Source organism: Anolis sagrei, chromosome 5 (genome assembly GCF_037176765.1).
Source record: "Anolis sagrei isolate rAnoSag1 chromosome 5, rAnoSag1.mat, whole genome shotgun sequence".
In the NCBI taxonomy this organism is placed as follows: domain Eukaryota; kingdom Metazoa; phylum Chordata; class Lepidosauria; order Squamata; family Dactyloidae; genus Anolis; species Anolis sagrei.
Genome location: NC_090025.1, coordinates 163399288 through 163405702, shown reverse-complemented (window position 1 = coordinate 163405702; position 6415 = coordinate 163399288).

The window sequence follows — 6415 nt, the reverse complement described above, 5'->3', positions numbered from 1 at the left end:
AAGGGCAATGACAGCCCCCCTTTTAACAAATTGTGCCAAGAAAATCTGGTGATGGATTTGCCTTAGGGTCACCATAAGTTGGAAACAACTGGAAGGCACACAGCAACAAGGTAATATGAAAATAAATTAAATCACTTTGACTATCCTTATTTCAAAGGAGACATGAAATAACATGAAATGTAGAAATGTTCTAGTTGGGTAGGTTTTCTTGATGTTCAACGAGAGGCCAAGCTTCTCGAATCCTTCTGCAAAAGAGTTTAGAGTGGCTGTTCATGTTTCCTATCAACTGGCATTTGGAAGAACACTGCCTCTGATATTGGTGGTAATATATCATTATCAGAATGAGAAGTTGGTTATGCAATCACCTCTCCACACGTTTACAGTTTTGACTTATAGTAGGGAAGATGGGGCTTGAGTCCTCCAGTGCAATTCTCAGTTTTCACTTTCATAAGGGTCCTATGTCTTTAACCCCCACAAATGCCGAGGGATGACTGTAGTCTGGCCACAGTGGTCCACGCTCTTGTTACATCCTGAATAGATTACTGCAACACACTCTATGTGGGGTTGCCTTTGAAGACTGTTTGGAAACTCCAACTATTCCAACAGGCGGCAGCTAGACTACTCACCGGAGCGTCATACAGGAAACATACCACCCCCTGCTATGTCAGCTCCACTGGCTGCCAATCCAGTTCCGAGCACAATTCAAAGTGCTGGTCTTGACCTATAAAACCCTATGCGGTTCTGGCCCAGGGTACCTGTCGGAATGTATTTCCTTCTGTGTCCCACTTTGAAGTTTAAGATCTTCTGGGGAAGCCCTGCTATTGGCCCTGCCTGTGTCACAAACACGCTTGGCAGGGACAAGGGACAGGGTCTTCTTGGTGGTGGCCCCCTGCCTGTGGAACTTGCTCCCTGGCTATCTTCATCCCTCCTCTCATTTAGAAAGAAGTTGAAAACATGGATGTGGGACCAAGTCTTTGGGCAATTATGTTGACAATGACAATGACAATGACGACAATTGGAAATAGACTATGGAAAAGCTTGATGGAGTCTCCAATTACAGAATTCGGCTAGAGATGGCTACAAGGGTGTTATATTTAAAGCATATTTCAATTGTATTGACAATGTTTTAAACTGTATGTAATTATTGGTTTTATGTTTTCTAAGTGTATATCAAGGCATCGAATCGTTGCCTGCTAGAAGCCGCCCTGAGTCCCGTTCCCCCCCCCCCCCCGGGTTGAGAAGGGCGGGGTACAAATAAATAAATATTTAGTCTTATCCATTAATTTGTCTTTCAAAGCTATTCTACTTGATTGCCTTGACCACATCTTGTGATTGTGAATTCTTCAGTTTAACTACACGTTACGGGTATTTCCTTTGGTGTCCTGGTTCACCCTCCTTTCACCTTCATTGAATGATCTCAGGTTTGACCAATAAGAGAAAATGAGGAAAAACTTCTATTTGACTACAATTTCTCCATATATGCATTAATAGTCATCATCATGCCCCCTGAAGCAGTGTGGACTGAAACTCAGCACCTGGCCATAGAAAATCAACCCTGGATATCAGAACATGCACATTATGGTTGCTAAGCAATCACTAGAAGCACTTCTAGAATAGCTATATTTGAATTCAGAATAAAAGCACAATAGCACAAAGGGTGGAAAAGAAAATCTGAAAATGCTCAAAATGAACTCAGGCTTGCCCAAGGGTTAAAAATAATAATAAAAAAGAGCTTTGCTTAGGTTCAAAGAAAGAGAAGGGAAAAGGAATTAGCAAGGCCACTGCAACCTGAAGATGGTGAAATACCAAAGGGGACAGAAATATGGTTTTCAAAACCTCCTTACCTTGGCCTTTTCCCAGAAGGAAAACAGTGCTCTAACTGTTGGAAATAGACTAAATGGTGCAGTATTTTGATATTTTATATAGTTTATTGATTATTCCTTTCATGTTTTATTCTGTGCATTGTAAAAGCCATTGGCTTGGAGAAGAAGAGACTCATGATCGCTATCTTTAAATATCTAAAGCAGCGATTCCCAACCTGGGGGTCAGGACCCCTGGGGTGGTTGTAATGGGGTGTCAGAGGTCTCACCAAAGATCATCAGAAAACACATCTTTTCTGTTGGTCATGGGGGTTTTGTGTAGGAAATTTGGCCCAATTCTGTCGTTGGTGGGTTTCAGAATGCTTTGATTGTAAGTGAACTATAAATCCCATCAACTACAACTCCCAAATGTCAAGGTCTGTTTTCCACAAATTCCACCAGTGTTCACATTTGGGCATATTGAGTATATGTGTCAAGTTTGGTTCAGATCCATCATAGTTTGAATCCACAGTGCTCTCTGGATGTAGGTGAACTACAACTCCAAAACTCAAGATCAATGCCCACCAAACTTTTCCAGTATTTTCTGTTGGTCATGGGAGTTCTGTGTTCCAAGTTTGGTTCAATTCCATCACTGGTGGAGTTGCAAATGCTCTTTGATTGCAGGTGAACTATAATTCCGTCAACTACAACTCCCAAATAATCAAACCAATCCCCCAACCCCACCAGTATTCAAATTTGGGCGTATTGGGTATTTGTGCCAAATTTGGTCCAGTGAATGAAAATACATCCTGCATATCAGATATTCACATTATGTTTCATAACAGTAGCAAAATTACAGTTATGAAGTAGCAACGAAAATAATGTTATGGTTGGGGGTCACCACAACATGAAGAAGAGTATTAAGGGGTAACGGCATTAGGAAGGTTGAGAAACACTGATCTAAAGGGATGTCATGTAGAAGATGGAACAAGCTTCCATTCTGTTTTGAAACTTGAGCACAACCCAGTGGATTCAAATTACAAGAAAAGAGATACCACCTAAACATTAGAAATAACTTCTTTACTGCAGTTAAAGTGGACAGATGTTTACAGTCTTGTAGTATGAAATGTACCTTTGATGTCTCTTTCCTTCCCTATATGACCTGTGTGTCCCATAAACTGGACGGTGGATATTATTGAGCAGAAAGGTCTCTGGCTGTTGGAAGAATCGGGACACTTATCCTTCTACTGTCATCTGTAGATTCATAAGGAATAGAAAATATTTCATAATAGAAATATGACTTTAAAGACATAGCTTGTTATGTTGGATTAATATGCAAAAGTATCTTAAAGCACCTTTGAAACGAAGAGAAAGACGTTGGTAGCATAAGTCTGCATCTGATAAAGGTGACATAAGTCTCTGAAAGCTTATACCTACTCATTTCTTTCAGTCCCATAGGTGCTATAAGATCCCTTTGCAGAATTATGACTGTTAGACTCAACAGATTTGTATTCAGATTCCTATGCAGACATAACACAGTACAGCATTCGTCTGAGCTAGAGTCTCTCCATTCCTCACAGCTGTTGTAAATGTAATGCATAAGAACTGTGCAGAAATTTCCTTTTTTTAAAGGGTAGGTAAAGGTAAAGGTTTCCCCTTGACATTAAGTCTAGTCATGTTCGACTCTGTGTGTGAGAGAGAGAGTGTGTGTGCTAATCTCCATTTCTAAGATGAAGAGTCGGCATTGTGCATAGATGCCTCCAAGGTCATGAGGCTGGCATGACTGCATGGAGCACTGTTACCTTCCCACCAAAGTGGTACCGATTCATCTCACATTTGCATGTTTTCAAACTACTAGGTTGGCAGAAGCTGGGGCTAACAGTGGAAGCTCATCCTGCTCCTCAAATTTAAACTGGCAACCTTTCGGTCAGCAAGTTTAGCAGCTCAGTGGTTTAACCTGCTGCACCATCAGGGCCTCCTTTCAAATTGGACAACAATAGATAATTGGTAGACCTATTTAAAAGATAAACCTTTTTAAAGGAACTGTTTTCTACTGAGGCAAAACTCTATAATGTGAAGTCTACCTGCAACTTAGAGGAAGACATCGTGTTGTTCTCATAGCCTTCCCACTTTACATGCTATGGATGCACTACACTACAGACTGCATTTTCCTGGCAGTGATGGTAGTTATGGTCCACCACATTATGACTAAGTGTTCAAAAGTGTTTATCACTTATGGGCTATATAGAATATTCTGTGGGCTGAGAGAAATTATAAAACCAGTTCAAACTAGTGCATGAAGTCCTGGTTGGTGCCTTTATAGTCAAGCTCCAAAAGAGATGTGGCAATTGGTCAATCATCCAGATGGTGTTGGACTGCAATTCCTATCAAACCTAACCTGAAGAACCCATGAGGAGTAAAGCCGGGAGCAGCTCAGCAACATCTGGAAAACCACACAATTCTCTACTGTTCTACAATTGAAACAGAACTGAGGGTGCATTCACACTGCAGAATTAATGCAATTTGACATCACTTTAACTGTCTTGGCTCAATGCGATGGAACCATAGGAGCTGTAGTTTGGTGAGGCATACGCACTGTTTGGCAAAGAAGACTAAAAACCTTGTAAAACTGCAACTTCCAGCTAAAGTAGGATCAACCTGCATTAATTCTACAGTGCAGATACACCCTGAGTCAAGGAAAAAGAAGCAGAGAAATCCAGCTGCTGATTCTTCAAGTAATGTAGCTTTCTCAGCAGTACCTTCAGATGAAGAAGTGGGCCTCCTTGCCTTCAAATTCACAAAACAGCCAGCAACCCTTAGCAGAAGAGCAAAGTATCTCTGAAGCATTAGGGCAACTGATGGTTGGCTTGAATTTGGCTGGCCTTCCCCTTGCCATGTTGCCCTTCCTGAAAGTCTGGGTGCATTGCCCCCCCCCCCCCCAAAGTCCCAACCCTGGCATATCTTTTGCAGGCCATAGCATTACAGCATTTGGGGGGAAGTTAAGAGAGCCAGAGAGAGAGAGAAAGTCCCTATATTTAGTTGACCTTGGAATTTGCCAGTGACGGCAATGAAACTCATGACTCTCTTACATTGAAAGAACAAGAGCAACTTCCCCAAAAAGATCACAGAAACACGCATGAAGGAATGGCTATTTCTAGGAATCAAAGATGTTTCCAAATGAACCTGAAACTAAATATGCGAATTGGAACAAAATGCACGACCTTAGTGACTTCTTTTAACACCGGGGTTTGTACCCTTGTACCCTCCAGATGTTTTGACCACAAATTTCCATAAGCCCCAATTAGCATGGGCAGCGTTTGGAAACAACTTGAAGGCAAACAACACCAACAACAGGGTTGAAAATTGACACTGGCTATTGCTTTCCATTACCATTTTATTTAGATACATTCATGGTGATTTGCTGATCTGCCCTTGCCACAAGGAGTCTTTGCAAAGGAGAGAGGAGAAGTTGAGATATTATATGATCAGTTTATATATACATGTACATAAACTCAGATGATAACTGAGAAACATCTTAATGCATACAAGTAATTTGATAATGGAGGCAATCATTTGGTAAGGGCTCCTATTCATCGGAGATCTTCAAGCCAAATCTTCAAGACCTCTGTTGGAGATTGTCTAACTCTATATGTTTTGGACTGAACAGGGCATTAAATTTGGTAGCCTACAAGGCTTCCTGTAAGTCCCAGGTCTACCCAACAGTTGACTCTGGCAGGGCAGGAACAATTGTTAACACAGTCTGGAGCATCTTTAGGTATCTGGTCTAGGCATCCATTCTGGGAACCTGCCAGTCATATCCTCCTCTTGCCTGCTTCAGGGCCTTTCCACACAGCCATATAACCCAGAATATCAAGGCAGAAAATCCACAACATCTGCTTTGAAGTGGAATATCTGAATCCACACTGCCATATAATCCAGTTCAATGTCGATTTTATACAGCTGTGTGGAAGCCACCACAAGTCCCTTCGGGGAGATGATGGCGGGATACAAGAATAAAGTAGTTATTGTTGTTGTTGTTATTGGACCTCAGATTCAGAATATGCCAAGTGAAGAAATAAACACATATTTCAAACAGTTGAGAAGATTTCCACTATCTGAGAAACTCTTAAGCGAGAATGGTTTTTTTTTTTTAAAAAAAAGGACGGTCAGAAGAAAGCGAAATTGCTGCTGGTGGCAGCTGAGATATTGAAAAAGACAGATGTTTCATGCAAAAACCTTGTTTTTCAATTACTCTTCCCACCCATATTTTTTCTCAGTTCTTTTTTTTCTGAGCATGAGTACTTTCTGTGTTCATTTGACGTCGTGAAAGCAGCTGTGCTAAGAATACTGAACTTGGTTTAGCTCTGATTTTATCTGTTCTATGAAATTCTATGTAAATGTGTAGCTCCATTTTTTAAAAGACTAAGAACACTTAAAATAAACTCAATACATTTGCAACTATTATCAGACTAAACTGCCTTCTAAATTTTATATACTGGCAGTCCCCAATTTACGAATGAGATCGGTTCTGTAGTTCTGTTCTTAAGCAGAATTTGTATGTAAGTTGGAACAGGTACATTTCTAAAGTGTAACTCCAGAAATATCTATATCTATAG